A 17593-nucleotide genomic window follows, 5' to 3' on the forward strand; every position below is an offset into this window, starting at 1 on the left:
CCTAGGTGCCTATTAATAGCAAAAAGAATTTCTGACTTGAAACATGGCCACATCAAGCTTGCTTAGTCTCCACCAGACATACTCTTGAACGGTTTTAGCAGACATTGTTACAGGTGTTCTTTTGCTTTAAGAAACCATTGAATGTAAAAAGCACACTTAATAGAATCAATAAATCAGGGAAAGATTGTTCGCTTTTGACCTTCAAAAAGGTTTATAGCGAAGATCCTCTAAACAGTTCCCCTGTGTATTTCAAATAGAAATTTAGTTAGTGTAAGAATTTAGAGGTATAATTTTTAAAACATTTTTTAAAACATTTGTTGATAATTTTTAAAACATTTGTTGATCTTAGTTTTGCAGAAGTGTAACTGAAGTTCATTAAACTGTACATGTTTAAAACATCCATCAAACAATAAAGATAGTAAACATTTGTATCACCCCAAGAGTTTCTTCATGCCTTTTATAATTTATCCTTCTCTCTTTTCCTTAACCCCCTTCCTCTCAGGCTACTAGTGATCTAGTATAGATGAGTTTGCATTTTCTAGAATTTTATACAAATGAAATCATAGTATGCACTCGTGTTGTTACTTGGCTATTTCACTTGCATAATGATTTGGGGGGAAATAATATTTTTCAAAACTGTGATAAAATACATGTACATTAACCATTTTAATGATTTTCAAGTGTAATTTGGTAGTTTTAAGTATATTCACAATGTTGCTTAACAGCTACTGCTGCCTGGTTCCAGAACATCTGCATCAGCCCGAAAGGAAACCCTGTCCTCATTAAGCAGTTATTCCCTCCTCTCCCAGGCCTTTGGCAATTACTAATCTGTTTTTTCCGTATCTATGGACTTGCCTGTTCTGGACAGTTCATATAAATGGAATCATATAATATGTGGCCTTTTATATTAGCTTTCTTTCACTTAGTGTAATATTTTCAGGGTTCATCCATATTGTAACATGTATCAGTGCTTGATTCCTTTTTATTGATGAGTAAAATTCCATTGTATGGATAGATAATGTTTTGTTTTTCCATTCATCAGTTGATGGATTTGGGCTCTTTCTACCTTTTGACTATTGTGAATCATTCTGCTATGAATTTTGTGTGCAAGTTTTGGCTTGAACATCTGTTTCCAATCCATTTGGGTATGTATCTTGACGTGGAATTGCTGAGTCATATCATAATTCTGTGTTTAAGTTATTGAGGCGCTTCCAAAGTGTTTTCCAAGTAACTGCACCGTTTCACATTCCCACCAGTAATGAATGAGGGTTCCAGTTTCCTTCCAGCTTTGCCAACACTTGTTATTTTCCATTTTTTAAAAAAAATTTATGGCCATCCTAGTGAGTGTGAAGTGCGATCCCATGGTGGTTTTGATATGCTTCCCTAATGACTAATAACGCTGAGCATCTTTTCATGTGTTTGTTGTGTTTATCTTTTTCAGAGAAAAGTCCTTTGTCTCTTTTTAAACTGAGTTGTTTATTTTTTTGTGTGAAGTTATGAATCAGATTCAGAATTTATAAATTCTGAATCCTAGACCCTTATCAGATACATGATTTGTAAGTATTTTCGCTCATTCTGTGAGTTTTCTTTCAGCTTACAATTTTATCTGTTCTTTTGCACATATCAAAAGTTTGGTCCTTTTCATTGCTGAGTGGTTTTCTGTTTTATGGATATGTCATACATTGTTTATCACTAACCTGCTGATGGACATTTACACTGTTTCCAGTTTTTTGGCTATTACAATAAAGTTGTATAAATATTCCTTTGCAAGTTTTAATGTGGACATGTCTTTAGTTTTCTTAGGTAAATATCTAAGCCAATGATAATTCAACCTTTTGGGACCACAGATGTTATAAATAAGAATCAATTTGGGGGAGATGAAAATTCCTTTGAATTTTTATGACTGTGTCTTTGAATGGAACTTATTGATACGATCCTTCAGGGCTTTTAAAGAACACACACTTTATCACCTTAGTTTTCAGTGTCAGTCACTCATTAGCTTGGTTCTTTTCCTTCTATTGCTGATTCTTCCGTCAATAAGTTTTCATTTGACAAATAATTTTTACTCTGGAAATTGGGCTACAAGGCGAATAAGAAAGCAAAACTTCAAGCTGAAAGGGGCCCTAGAGATCATCTGATTCAGTTCTCTTGTAGAAAAGGAAGCCAGGTCCAGAAGGAAGATCAGATTTACCAAAGGCCACTTAGCAGTCAGAGAAGTTCAGTGAGCAGAGGAAACCTTCGTGTCTGTGAGGGTAAATTTAAGTCTCCTAGCGATGAAGGGTCTACAGACGCGACAGTGCAGGAGGGATTGGACAGCACGGGTATCCTGCCGTGCTGTATGGCTCACAAGGCACTGTTTTTCCTCCTAGGTTATCCCATTTAATCCTCCAACAACCCTGTGAAGTAGGTAGGGATTAAGTAAGTACGAGGAGTTCAGGGTCCTCCCGCCAGTGATTGGAGAGCCCAGGCTCAGAGCCCAGCTCTGACCCACTGCAGTTTGCACTGCCTCCTTCTTCCTTGGGAACCCCTCCCCACTTTCCGTGCCCACCACCTCTGCCCCAGGCCTCCCAGTGGGGCCTGTCCTCAGATCTTTCTTTTTTCCACGGGAGCACAGTGCTAACCATGTCATCTGCTTGCTTAAAGCCCTGGGGAAGTTTCTCATCGCCTATAGGTCGAGATTCAGATACTAGAAGCCCCTTCCGGCCTTGCCCCCCATTAACTCTCTCTGTTCTCTCTTGGCTGCCGTCCTGTCCCGTTTCCTTCACCTGAACTACTTTCTCTCTCCTCAGATGGAACATTCCTTTTGTCTTCAAGGATGGGGTGAGAGCCTGTTTCCTGTAACACCCTGTGGCCTGTTTCCTGTAACACCCTGTATCATTCACCCCATGCTCAGTCCATGGGGTCGCAAAGAGTCAGACATGACTGAGCGCCTAACACACCTCCTGTTGGTCTCCCCTGAAGACCCTGCAGAGTCCTTGCAGGCAAGGCCACTGTCGTTTGTCTGGGTGTCCTCAGCGTTTGGCAGGGTCCCTGGCACATAGTATGTTGAGTCCATGAGAGATGGAGCAAGTTACCTGCAACCTAACTTTGGATCTCAGCAACTTTGTGATGAGAAAATCCACTTGGAAGGGCGTCATGGCTGAGAACTGATGGGAGACTAAAGCTTGGTGTTCTCCAACTTATGTTTTGTTTGGGTTGCCTGTCTAAAAGGGCTTGAGAGAAGCAAATACACTGCCTTTATGATTGGAGAGGTGGTCTAAGTGGTTGGGTGTGTGGGGGCACAGACTCAGGAAGTAAGAAGCTCTAGCTTAGGGCCAGATGCCACCTTCAAGTCACAATGTGGGCCAAGGTGCGGGGCTTCTGAGAGAGTGTGGGCTTCTCACAGGATGTGAGGTTGGTTGTAAGAATCAACGACATGACACAGGAATATAGGAAGGACATGCTGAACACACGTTCGTCTCAATGTAACCTGGCTTTCTGTCTCACTCCACCATCTCCAGCTGGGGACCTGATTGTGCCTTTAAAGGCACAGGAAATTTCCAGGCTGAATTTCTTCTCTGAGATTCATTTCAAACAGGGGAAGTGGTGGACGGGACCACTTGGGACATCCTTTAAGCCCCATTGCCTCAAAGCTTTCCAAGAAAGAAATTTCTAGGTCACAAAAAGGGTTTTCAAGCCCTCCGTGAATACTGTGCTTATTTCAAGCAATTTCTAGAACAACACAATTCAAGACGACTGCAACCGTCAGATACTGTGTTGTTACCTTGACACTGTGAGGATGATGCGGTTTAATTGTGGCAGTGCTGATGACAGTTGACCTGTGACAGCTGCACAAAGGAGTTGCCCCCGAAATAACTTACTTGTCGTGATTTCCCACTGACATCTACTTTGACCACTGTACTTCAGTTGCATCCTGTATCTTCCAGTCCAAACTCCCTTACTTTGTTCTATCTTTTCCATAGTACTCGTCATCTTCAAACAGATTATATCATTTACTTATTGTACTTATTATTTTGGCCATACCATACAGCATGCAGGATCTTCGTTACCTGACCAGGGATCAAACCCATGTTTCTGCAGTGGAAGCGTGGAGTCTTAACCACTGGACCACCAAGGAAGTCCCTATTTATTACGGTTTCCTTGTCTGTTTTATTTCCTAGCATCCTGCCTGTGCCAGCGAGCTTTACCCAGTGATTTATACCCCCATCAGTGGGTAAAGAATCTTATCTGCCTGCAGTGCAGGAGACACAGGAGAAATGGGTTCAGTCCTTGAGTCAGGAAGATCCCCTTGAGGAAGGCATGGAAACCCACTCCAGTATTTTTGCCTGGAGCACCCCATGGACAGAGGAGCCTGGCAGGCTACAGTCCATCAGGACGCAGAGTCAGACACGACTGGAGTGACTGAACATGCATGTGTGCACACCTAAGAACAATACCTGGTACCTAGAAGCAGTTCACTAAATATTTGTTGAATGACTAGATGAAATGCCAAGTTTAGTCAATGACACATGGTACCATTTGTTTCCTCTTTGAGTCCACCAAAGATGTGAACTCTGTGGGCCACTGGATCTGAGTTTTGTGGTTCTGTAAACTGAAGCGAAATTCCAAGATGTTAGAGGATCGTGAACTTCCAGATATTCAAACTGGATTTAGAAAAGGCAGAGGAACCAGAGGTCAAATTGCCATCTGTTGGATAATTGAAAAAGTGAGAGTTACAGAAAAACATCTACTTCTGCTTTACTGACTATGCCAAAGCCTTTGATTGTGTGGATCACAACAAACTGTGGAAAATTCTTAAAGAGGTGGGATACCGGACCGCCTGACCTGCATCCCGAGAAATCTGTATGCAGGTCAAGAAACAACAGTTAGAATTGGACATGGAACAACAGACTGGTTCCAGATCAGGAAAGGAGTATGTCAAGGCTGCATATTGTCACCCTGCTTATTTAATTTATATGCAGAGTACAGCATATGAAATGCCAAGCTGGATGAAACACAAGCTGGAATCAAGATTGCCGGGAGAAATATCAATAACCTCAGCTATGCAGATGACACCACACTTAGCACAGAAAGCAAAGAAGAGCTAAAGAGCCTCTTGATGAAAGTGAAAGGGGAGAGTGAAAAAGTTGGCTTAAAACTCAACATTCAGAAAACTAAGATCATGGCATCTGGTCTCCACTTCATGGCAAACAGATGGGGAAACAATGGAAACAGTGACTTTATTTCTGGGGGCTCCAAAATCACTGCAGATGGTGACTTCAGCCATGAAATTAAAAGACACCTGCTCCTTGGAAAAAAAGTTATGACCAACCTAGACAGCATATTATAAAGCAGAGACATTACTTTGCCAACAAAAGTCCATCTAGGTTTTTCCAGTAGTCATGTATGGATGTGAGAGTTAGACTATAAAGAAAGCTGAACGCCGAAGAATTGATACTTTTGAACTGTGGTGTTGGAAAAGTCTCTTGAGAGTCCCTTGGACTGCAAGGAGATCCAACCAGTCCATCCTAAAGGAAGTCAGTCTTGAATATTCGTTGGAAGGACTGATGCTGAAGCTGAAACTCCAATCCTTTGGCCACTTGATGTGAAGAACAGATTCACTTGAAAAGCCCCTGATGCTGGGAAAGACTGAAGGCAGGAGGAGAAGGGGACAACAGAGGATGAGATGGTTGGATGGCATCACCGACTCAATGGACATGAGTTTGAGTAAGCTCCAGGAGTTCGTGATGAACAGGGAAGCCTGGCGTGCTGCAGTCTGTGGGGTTGCAAAGAGTCAAACACGACTGAGTGACTGAACTGAACTGAACTGAAAGGATCGTAGCCTCTGCTCTGGTGTGATTCTTGGACGTAAAAGAAGGTACAGAACCTGAGCTGCTCCTGTTGGCATCAGTAACTTGGTCTCTTATTGTGGCTCCGGCAGTGGCCAGTCTCATTGGACTCTCTTTGGCAGAGATCTAAGCTGTGCATCCAGTGGGATCTTGATGTTGGATGAAGAGCAACAGGACTGGGTCTCATTCAGTCCCTTGAAATAAGGGGATATACTCTACTCCAAGTCCAGCAACAGGCGATGAGTAAATAAATGTGGCTCTATTCTCTCATACTACAAGGACCATCTCTGTGTGCTGTAACAGAGAAATGCCAAGGATATATCAAGCAGAAAAAGTAGGGTGCAAAAAGTGTGTATAGTTGGCTACCTTTTGTGTAAGAAAAGGGGAGAATAGGAACATATATATAATATTATCATGTAAATTATATGTATATATATTATATATATATTATATACAGATTTTATGTATCAGTTCTGTTCAGTTCAGTTGCTCAGTCATGTCCGACTCTTTGCGACCCCATGAATTGCAGCACGTCAGGCCTCCCTGTCCATCACCAACTCCCAGAGTTCACTCAAACCCATGTCCATCGAGTCAGTGATACCATCCAGCCATCTCATCCTCTGTTGTCCCCTTCTCCTCCTGCCTTCAATCCCTCCCAGCATCAGGGTCTTTTCCAATGAGTCAACTCTTCACATGAGGTGGCCAAAGTATTGGGGTTTCAGCTTCAGCATCAGTCCTTCCAATGAACATCCAGGACTGATCTCCTTTAGGATGGACTGGTTGGATCTCCTTGCAGTCCAAGGGACTCGCAAGAGTCTTCTCCAACACCACAGTTCCAAAGCATCAATTCTTCGGTGCTCAGCTTTCTTCACAGTCCAACTCTCACATCCATACATGACCACTGGAAAAACCATAGCCTTGACTAGACGGACCTTTGTTGGCAAAGTAATGTCTCTGCTTTTGAATATGCTGTCTAGGTTAGTCATAACTTTCCTTCCAAGGAGTAAGCATCTTTTAATTTCATGGCTGCAGTCACCCTCTGCAGTGATTTTGGAGCCCAAAAAAATGAAGTCTGACACTGTTTCCACTGTTTCCCCATCTGTTTGCCATGAAGTGATGGGACCAGATTCCATGATCTTCGTTTTCTGAATGTTGAGCTTTAATGTATACTTTGTTGAAAAAAAATACTAGAAGGATAAACAAAAGAAGACCTGATAAAATGAGTACCTCTGAGTGCAGGTGGAGAAGAGGGTTGAGGTGGTGAGAATGAGAGTCATGTTATAGCAGGTTTTGTATAGGCATAGAGGGTAGAGGAGAGGGTGTCCAGGAAGGACCAGCCCAGATGTTTGAGGAGGCCATTCTGAGCTGGCTCTGAATCTCAGCATAAGAAGGTCTTGAGAAGTGGATGGGAGAGGGTGGGATCTAGATGGAGGTGGGAGAAAAGACTCATTTTCAGAGAGGAGAAAAACCATGATGACCTGGGAGCCTCAGAGTAATTCCACATGGCTGGAGATCAGAATGTGTTTTTAACTAATGGGATGGAGTGTCTGGGAATGGCTAGCACTGAGGATGCAGACAGGCAGGATGCTGGTGATACAGAACATGTTTCTCAAGGTAAGGAGTTTGGATGTTCTCTTCTGAGTAGTCATTTGTGAGCAGGGGTCTGATGTAATGAGATCTGTTTTCTGGAAAGATTATATTGGTATTGGAGAAGGATAAATGGCAGAGTTTTGTGCATGTGTGCACAAGTGTTTGTGTGTGTAGGTGTGCTCCTAGAGGTGGGTTGGGTGTAGTTGGGAGGCCCCTGCACTGGTTGGGCAAAAGATGATGAAGGTCTGAAACGTGGAAGTACCACAGCACAACAGTTAAAGGTAGGCATTAGAGCTGGAATGCCTGTGTGCACACTCTGGCTCCCTATTTGCTTGCTAACTGTGTGACCTTGGACAAGTAGTTTCACTTCTCTGCTCTTTCATTTCTTCAGGTTTAAGAGGAGGCCAATAGGGCATCCACCTCATAGTGTTATTGTGAGGTAAATGAGTAAATGAGATAACACATGTAACAATGCCTAACCTCAGACGCCGGGAGGAACCTGTGTGGAAAAGGAGGCTGGGGGAGATTTTCTGTGGTGGATGTGGACGGGAGCCAGTATCCACGTGTGGCGCCATCATAATGCACATCAGATCTTACTTGTTAATCGGGGGGAAGGAGAGGGCACCGAGGAGTCCCCCGATCTCCTCCGTGAACTTCAGTTTTGGTTCAGGGAACCACTTGTAGTTTGCAAAGACCTAAGCTAACCTGTGATATTTTCAATCTGAATATTTAATACTGTGCTTGACTTCTCTGACATGAAAAGAATTATGTGTAAACTGTGTATTTAAAAGTCAGGAAAGGTGAGGGATAAAGGCAGTTCCTTGAGCACATCATTGCCCTTTCTCGAAAGAAATTTCCTTTGTCCAGAATGTGGAGAATTGAATTAGATGCCTTTGGTTAAAATCCCTTTCAGGGATTTTAAAGGAAGTCCCCTGAGATGTCAAGAGATTTTATATATATATATATATATATATATATATATATATATAAAATTTAGCATGTAAGACTTATCACCTCATAATGGGAATACAAAAATGGCACCACCTCTAAGGAGAGGAATTTGACAATATTGAGCAAAATTACACGTACATTGTCTTTTGACCACACAATCCTATTTATAAGATCTATTCCAAAAATACACAGGTGAAAATAAGAAAAGATGTGCAGAGGGTATTCTGTGGTGGCATTACTTGTAATAGCAGTAAACCACAGGACATCCATACAGTGGGATGCTGTAGGGCTGTATAAGGAAGCAGAATTATCTCTCTGCACAACTACGGCTATGGAATGGTCTCCAGGGTGTACTCTTAAGTGAAAAAAAGCAGGGTGCAGAAATAATGGATAGCATATTACCTTTTATCTGAGAAATACATATGTATTTGCCTGTTATTAAAAGAAATGGAAGAGTAAACTAAAATTTTACACTAATAAACTAATAAAATTTACTAATACTGATTAACCTATATGGAGTGGGAAGAAATGGATGGGTAGGTCAGGGTCAGGTCAGCTAGGCTTTTAAAAAAATATTTGTTTATTTGTGCTGGGACTTAGTTGTGACACGCGGGATCTTTAGTTGTGGCATTCGGATTCTTAGGTGCAGCATGTGGGATCTAGTTCCCTGGCCAGGGATTGAACTTGGGCCCCCTGTACTGGACAAACAGAGTCTTAGCCACTGGACCACCAGGGAAGTCCCTAGACTGTTTTGAATGTATTTTGTTTTATAGATTTGACTTTGGAACACTATAAATATTTTCCTTAACTCTAAACAGAATTTAATTAAAATAGAAAAATCCACCCAATCAAGATGAAAAGGTTTATGTATTAAGTTGGTAGCTTAATCACACAGAGAATTATTTCACATACTTTAAAACATAATTTGATTATACAGCTCAAGTGGAATATATCTTAAGGTCAAAACAAATTCTAAATAAATCTTAAGCTGTTTTCAGTAATATTGTTAGTAATAATATTGGTATTACTATTTTGAATCTATTATATATATGTAGTAATTATGTTAAAATAATCAGAAAGCAATATTTTTAGTATGATTTTATAATCAAAGATGTTAAGTAAAAATCCTGTAACCCTAAATTTTTGAAGATATTGGTGTGAAAGCCTGACATGCCTTCTCTTTAACAAATGAAAAAGTATTTCCCCACTTTGTCCACTGAAAAACCTAGAAATAAGGACCAGCTCAGTAGCAATGAGCACCTGTAACACCTAGATTGTGGACTCTAAATGCAAGTCCCCACTAGACTGAGGGCAGGAGGAGAAGGGGGCAGCAGAAGATGAGATGGTTGGATGGCATCACCGACTCAAAGGACATGAGTTTGAGCAGACTCTGGGAGATGGTGAAGGACAGGGAAGCCTGGCGTGCTGCAGTGCATGGGGTCGCAAAGAGTCAGACATGACTGAGCACCTGAGCAGCAACAACTAAAATGGGCTAAGGAGCCTGAGAAAAATGGCTGATTCCAGGTCTGGGACAGGAAATGTACAAAATGACTTGACTTATCTTGTATCAGAAAACAAAGGAGCTATCAAAGACCACTTGTGTCCTGTCAAAAGGACTTGGGAACCAAGTTAAAGGGCTTCCCAGTGCCCAAATAAGGAATAATTTGAGCATTAAAAAGAGTAACTATAGTGGATTCACACATATTAAATATGTTCCAGTGTGTAAAATGCGTGAGTTAAAAATTCAATGGTTTTCACTGGAGGATGTTGGGGAACCAACTCATTCTGAACACTGTCCAAGAAAGGGAATGAATCAGACATTCATTCTGTCCTTTCTTATTGGTTACCTCATCCAAACTGTGGATGAGGAAAAATCCTTTTGTAGAAGAACTTTCTAATGGATGGATCAGCCCCGTGACATCAAGCCCACTGATCAATCTTAACGTCACAAAAAAGAAAGACTTCCAAGCCTCACGTGCCTACTGTTGCAGTAGGAAGTACACAACACCATAAAAAAAACAGAAGCTCAATCTGTGCCAGACTCAAGATCCAACTACCAGTTCATAGAAAATACAGGGAACAGAGGAACATGTCAGAACAACACCATGGAGGTAAAAATCCACCAATTGGAATGTGGGCATTCTGTGGGCCAGAAAACCTATTTTCTTTCCTTCTTTATTTAAAAAAATATTTATTTTAATCTATGTATTTATTTGGGGGCTTCCCTGGTGGCTCAGACAGTAAAGAGTCTACCTGAAATGCAGGAGACCCAGGTTCGATCACTGCATTGGGAAGATCCCCTGGAGAAGGACATGGCTTCCCACTTGGTTGTTCCTGGTCTCAGCTGTGGCACACAGGCTGCTTAATCCTTGCTGTGGCATGCAAGACCTTTCAATTGCAGCATGTGGGATCCAGTTCCCCGACCAGGGACAGAACACACGCCCCCAGTGTGGAATCCCAGCCACGGGAACACCAGGGAAGTCCTCAAAAGACTTGTTTTCTTCAACACATCAATTATAAGAATAAGAACTGCAGGAGTATGGATTAAGAGAGACTAAGAATACTTACCCCCATTCTCATGGCTTAGCTGTTAAGTATCTTCTTGCAATGCAGGAGACTTGGGTTCGATCTCTGGGTCAGGAAGATCCCCTGGAGAAGGAAATGGCAACCCACTCCAGTATTCTTGCCTGGGAAATCCTGTAGACAGAAGAGCCTGGTGGGCGACGGTCCATAGGGTTGCAAAGAGTGGGACATGACTGAGCACGTGCACATACATAGGAATGCTTAACAGCAAAATGCAGTCTGTGTTTTTTGGGTCTTAGCTCAAACAAACCAGCAATTAAAAAACAAACTGTGCTTCAGGTCTTGAATGCCTAACACATATAGACATTTAATAAATATTTTTAAAATTGCTATACTAGGGAAACACAAGATCTACAGGTTAAAATCCTAAAGTAGTGCTCGCTTCGGCAGCACATATACTAAAATTGGAACGATACAGAGAAGATTAGCATGGCCCCTGTGCAAGGATGACACGCAAATTCATGAAGCGTTCCATATTTTTTGGCAGCATTGCATGATTCTTTGGTGTATTTGTAAAAAAAATAAAAATTATTTGCTCCCAAAAATAAAAAATAAAAAAAAATAAAATAAAATCCTAAAGTAGTTAGGATAAGCTCCCATGGAAGATGCTCATTGTGCCAAGTCACTTCAGTCATGTCTGACTCTGTGTGATGCTATGGACTGTAGGCCACCAGGCTCCTCTGTCCATCGGGATTCAGGGAATAATACTGGAGTGGGTTGCCATGTCCTCCTCCAGGGGCTCTTCCCGACCCAGGGATCGAACCCGCGTCTCTTACATCTCCTGCATTGGCAGGTGGTGGGTTCTTTACCGCTAGCGCCACCTGCTCCTTAGTCTTGATTAAATAAGGTCCCTTATTTTTTTACAGGCTATAGAATTGACTTTGATTTCTACAGTTTTTCATTTTGGCTTGTGCTGGCTACTGGGTGGAAATGAAGTCTTTTAAGTATAGTGTGCACATATGAATAAAGTAGTATCCAAATCAAAACAAAAACTAAGAGATTATTTAGGATGTTTGAACAGACTGGATATTGAGGCTAAAGAATTATTTATGTATTGTTGTGATAAAGATACTGAAATTATGTTAAAATTGAAATGATATATTTTAGTGCTAGATAGCGAAATACTTATAGATGAAATGATGTATCTGGAATTGGCTTCAAAATAATAGTGTGGAGGGTGAGAACGGGTAGTAATAAACAAGGCTGACCAAAAGTTAGTATTAATAATTGTCGAAGCTGGGTGATATGTTTGAGACTTCATTATATTGTTTTCTAAGGTAGTGCTAGTGGTAAAGAACATGCCTGCCAATGCAGGGAACATAAAAGATGCAGGTTTGATCCCTGGGTTGGGAAGATCCCCTGGAGAAAGAAATGGCAACCCATTCCAGTATTGCCTGGAGAATCCCATGGACAGAGGAGTCTGGCAGGCTACAATCAAGAGTTGGACAAGACTGAGGCAATTTAGCAGTCACTCACCTTTGTATAGTTAGAAAATTTCCGTAATAAAAGTTTAAAAAAAGCCACAAGCTCAGTCAGTTGGCCAATTCTTAGTCCAACTGTTTCTGAATTTAATTTTGGGCTGTGGAGTATACCCTTGTTGAAGTCACTTGGCTAGTAAGTAGATGGGCTGGGATGGGAACTTGCATCTCTGGCCCCAACGCTTAAGGTCTCTCTATTTTCCCCTATATTTTATGCCATTCTATGGCTTGGAGAAGGAAATAGCAACTCACTCCAGTATTCTTGCCTGGAAAATTCCATGGACAGAAGAGCCTGGCAGACTACAGTTCATGAGGTTGCAAAGAGTCGGACACAACTGAGCAACTTCACTCACTCACTCATGGCTCAGACTATCATGGCATTGTTTAGACTGAGGGTTTATAGGATTTTACAAGTGGCCTTAAAAAAAAACCACAAAAAAATAGGGTCAGAAGCAAAACAAAAACCAAAAATTGAAACCAAAACATTATAATTGTTCCTTTTGAGGGGAGGAAATTAACCCAAGTGAAAGGCAAGAAAGTGGAAAAAGACAGCATACCTTCGACCTTGACTTTGTCAGGCTTTTCCTGTTACACCATCCTGAGTTGTGGATTGAGAGAGGCCTGATTAAAGCAAGAACTATCCCTTGCTAGTTGTGTGACCTTACTGTTCTGTGCCTCAGTCTTGGTCTCTTCAACCAGCCTTATCTGGTTGTTGGGAGGATTATGTGAGTTTGTGAGGGCCTTAGAAAAGAACGCAGAAGCGCAGGTCACTGAGATCCTAAGAATCCCTAAGCTGGGCTGGGGATTGTGTGTTTAAAAGTGCCCTGTGACCTGGGCACAACACACACACACACACACACACACACACACCCCCCTCAGTCCTAGCACTTTCTCTGGGCACAACACACACACACACCCCCTCAGTCCTAGCACTTTCTCTGGGCACAACACACAACACACACACACACACACACACACACACACACCCTCAGTCCTAGCACTTTCTCCAGGACCAGGGGCAGCCCTGCCCAAGCTTGGAGTTACCAGTTAGCCTGGGTGGGGAGGCTCAGTGCCCTTGGTGGTAATTTTCCCACCTGGCCACATTTTATTTTGTTAGGTAGCTTGATAGCCAAGGGTCACTGGAGAAGATCCTTCTTTGGCGGGTCCATCAAAAAGTCCAGCCACATAGCCAGAGGCCAGTTTTAACTTCGCCATCTTTGAGATAAGAAGGAGAAGTTGAAATTGTGTGTCATTTCTGAAGGAAGCATCACATTTTCTCTCCCTTTTGAATGCTCTTGGTTGAATCACCTGGCAATGAGGATCTTTTCAGGAGCCCTTTAAAAGCGTTCCTGGTGAATGCTCTTGGTTGAATCACTTGGTCACCTGGGAAGTGTCCAGGAGCCATACCTTACTGTCTTTGATCTGGTGTGGCCTCTGACCCCTGGGTGTCTGGCTCACTTTGCCCCACTGCGTGTTACAGGCCCACTTGCCCACTTGCTGGGGGCTTGGGTGTGAGGGAGCTGCCGACCTGGGGAAACTCAGCTGGAAAGAGTCCTGATTTACGAACTGTCCAGATTTAACTGAGGCTACAGCACTTTTATTAATAGAACATGCTGCATTTCCTTTTTATAAAAATATGAAGATCGCTGCCCTCAGGAAAATGCCTGGTGACTTTCTGTCTTTAGGGCATGTTCATCATCAGGCTAAAATTAAAAATGAAGTCAGGCCCTTCTTGAGCCTATTTTTAACTGAGTTTAGCATATGAATGTGAACGTGAAGTCTTTCTTTAGATCTCCCTTAACTTAATTACTTACTTATGGTAAGCATCCCGCCTGGAATTCCTGAACTGTGGCTGGGTCTACCTACTCTGGGAGGCCCAGAGAGAAGTTAGGGGCGCCTCACTGATCCCCGGCTTTCTGATTTTTCATGCCTTTGCCCATCCCAACCCCACAGAAGGTTATTCTGGAAGGTTAAGGTGGAGCTAGTCATTATACTGAAAAAAATAAAAGGAAAAATCCCATTAGCCAGCGTATGGCCGATCTGCGATGCTTAGTTATCAAGTAGCCCTTAATTGGTACATATTTTTCTTGGGGCCCCAATTTAGAAGCAGCCGCTTGGGTGGAAGAGGAGACACCAGATTGCAGGGGAGACTTTGTCATTCAAGCAGAAAGCGCGAAGGGCCCCAGCATACCACGGAGACTTGGGACGACAGGTGGAGGGAGGGAGGGGGGAAAAACTTAACAAGTGTCATTCCTGTCCAAAGAGTTCCTGATGAGTGATGAGGGTGCCAGGGAAAACTCAGAAACCCTCTTAAATTCCCTCTTTGAAATCTTTTTAATGTCTGCTCTTTGAGGACTGTGAAGGGAGGGGAGGGCAGAGGGTAGAGTTGATCCTAACTCTTAAGATTCTTTGGCCTAAAGTTTCACTGGAAGGGAGGGACTGACAAAGGCTCTTTTTTTGAACTTGACCTAGAGCAGTTCTCTATGAATGTATTTTTTTGGGGGAAAATAGCCTGTTTATCATCATAAATTCTGGCCCTTGTTTTTTTTAAAGCGATCCCCCCGCCACTCCCCTACCCGCTTCTTTTCTTGTGTGGCTTGCTGGATCTTAGTTCCTGACCAGGGACAGAATCTGTTGTGCCCTCGGCAGTGAAAGTGCAGAGTCCTAACTGCTGGACCATCAGGGAATTCCAGAAATGTGATTTTTTTTTTAATGGTGATTTTATGTGAAATAATAATGACAGTTTGCTCGAGTTGTGTCATTTCTCTTTGCACTTTTAAATGGTTGTGTATTCAACTCCTGTTGTCCTGAACCCCATTTAAGGCGTTGTCATTTTTAAGCAAAGGGAAAACTTCCTTCTCTTTTTTTGGTATGCAAGCAAAGCCACTGTTGAGGATAAGCAGAAGATTAATTTAAAATGCCAGTTACTTTTGCTAATCCGCTGACGGTGAGGTTGTTTATGGCTAGAGAATTCTGAAAATGTCTCCTGATAGAGTCTGAGAGGGGAGCACAGGAAGGGGTGTGTGTATATGTATGTATGTATGTATGTGTGTGTGTGGTGTGTGTATGGGGTGTGTGTGGTCATTTTATTTTAGGGGAGTAGTAAAGATATTTGAACAATGAGCTCCTTCCATATATTAGTTGCATTTTCTGTTAAAAGCAATCAAAATGAAGTATAATGTGTTTATAGTCCACTACCATCTGTTTGGACTCTTACGGGTTTTTGCCTGCACTTCAACAAGCCATTTGCAGGCTTTAATGATCTTTTCAATAAAATTTTGTATTAAATTACAGCACTGTTAGGCTCAGAATGTTGTGAAAACTCTGCACCTTCGTTTGCAGTAAATTTTAAGGGACAGGCTCTCCCAGCCGGATTGATAGTTTGGGTTCTGTCCATTTAGTGAAAGAAGGAAAGGGCAGGGCTGGGGCGGGTTACACATTGTCATAGTCCTTAAGCACAGAGACTGAAAGATGCTCTCCTAGTCTGAATAAGGCAATTTCTTGGGACTTGGTAAACAGACAAACCCCTCATAAACAGACTTCCTGAATTCAAAATAATATACTATTTCGTTGAAACCATTCAGTTTTGCTCTTTTCACTTGTTCTGATATTTCTGTCTTACTTTTGACCTTAACTTTAATGGTTGAGCCTGTGAAATCTTTCGATGACACTTTGGTTGTTCATGTTAAGGAGAGCATTTTTTTGTCTGATTTTTTTCCTTGTCTCAACGTGGCTCCTTGTAGAGAAGGTAAGGATTTCACCTCTGGGAGTTTCAGGGTAGATGAAGAAAAGGTCAAGATCACTCTTACATCTTTCCCAGGGACTGTTGGGTGGTGCCTGGTGCTTACAGGTTGGAAAGTGAAGAATGTGGCACTTTCTGAGATGGTCCACTGAGGTGAGAGTGGAGCCAAAATTTCTCACAAGTGGACTGTGTTTCTTTAGATCGCATGCTTGTGTGTGAAAAGCCTCTGGCATTATTAGCCTTGCTTCTTTCACTGTTACCATGATTTGTGGGGTTGGGGCTAGGCCTGGAATCCCAACAGTGTTGTCTCAACTGGAGTTTCCTAGCACAGGGGCTGAGAGCAGTGCTAATTCCAGCTGCCAGCCGGATCCTCCTCCTTCCCTGGCTAGGGGCAGCCGGGCTCAGGAACATTTAAATACAATAGAACTATCTCTTAACAAGTTTCCATCTGAATGCTCCTGACTTGTGCAAATTTGGCTTATTCTCATAAATCCTTTAAGACAAACTTCCCTTTCTCCAGATTTTATTTATAACAGCTCAACTGTAATTATATAAAGGGAAGTTTTTGAAAGAAAACATTATTACCCGTGATCTTTGTCAGACTCAGTTATTTGTCTGCTTTGTCTTCATTCCTTTAATGTTTGGTTGCGTGCATATATTTTGAAATATTACATGCAACTTATTTTTTCTACTTAACAATATATTGTATTTGCAGCTGCATCATCTTCATAATTTAATTTTCCGTGACTACTTGATATTCCACTGAGCTGAGCTACCAAAATGCATCTAATTATTCACCAACTGATAGAAAACTAAGGTCTCAGTTTTTCCCACTCTTAATACTATAGTAATGGATATCTTCATTTCTGGAGCTTTGGAATATTTCCCAGGAATTGGATTATTAGGTCAGAGGGTATGAATGTTTTTATTGCTCTTGATATATCTGCTGTGTTGCTTTATGATGAAGTTACACCAGTTTACAAAGTTAGCAGTTACTTAGGAGGGCATGAATTGCACTGTGAAACTCCTGATTTTCATGAGTGGATAGGAGGACCTTTGCCTGGGTTGAATCCCAGGTTTGTCAATTGCCACTTACCAGCTGTGTGTCCTTGCGCAGGTCTTTTAACCTCTCTGTACCTCAGTTACATCCTTTGTATAACCATGTATGGGGATAACCATAGTACCTACCTCAAGGGGCTATTATTAGGAATAAGTTAATATTTGTATAGTGTCTAGAACAGAGTATGAGAGTATTACGCACTGTGTGTTCGTAAAACATAACTCTCTAGTTCAAGATTTAAGAAAAATTAATAAAGTGATATTTTATTTTAGAAATAGTGACAGAAATGCTGTTAACAAACACGTAAAAATAGAAAAAAACCAGTGTCACTGTATTTCTATTAATTTTAAAAAATCTTGAA

At 41.8% G+C, this 17593-nt stretch overlaps 1 protein-coding gene and 1 non-coding gene across 3 annotated transcripts in view; both read left to right on the forward strand.

Annotated features, from left to right (window-relative positions):
• The window catches only part of RBM20 (RNA binding motif protein 20), a 194236-nt gene that overhangs the window by 10916 nt on the left and 165727 nt on the right, over positions 1-17593 (forward strand). The gene's annotated exons all lie outside the window — the stretch shown is intronic.
• Positions 11327-11433, forward strand: LOC112581658. Its single transcript, XR_003106278.2, has one exon. It is a non-coding gene; the product is annotated as a U6 spliceosomal RNA (small nuclear RNA).

Source organism: Bubalus bubalis, chromosome 23 (assembly GCF_019923935.1).
Source record: "Bubalus bubalis isolate 160015118507 breed Murrah chromosome 23, NDDB_SH_1, whole genome shotgun sequence".
Lineage (NCBI taxonomy): Eukaryota > Metazoa > Chordata > Mammalia > Artiodactyla > Bovidae > Bubalus > Bubalus bubalis.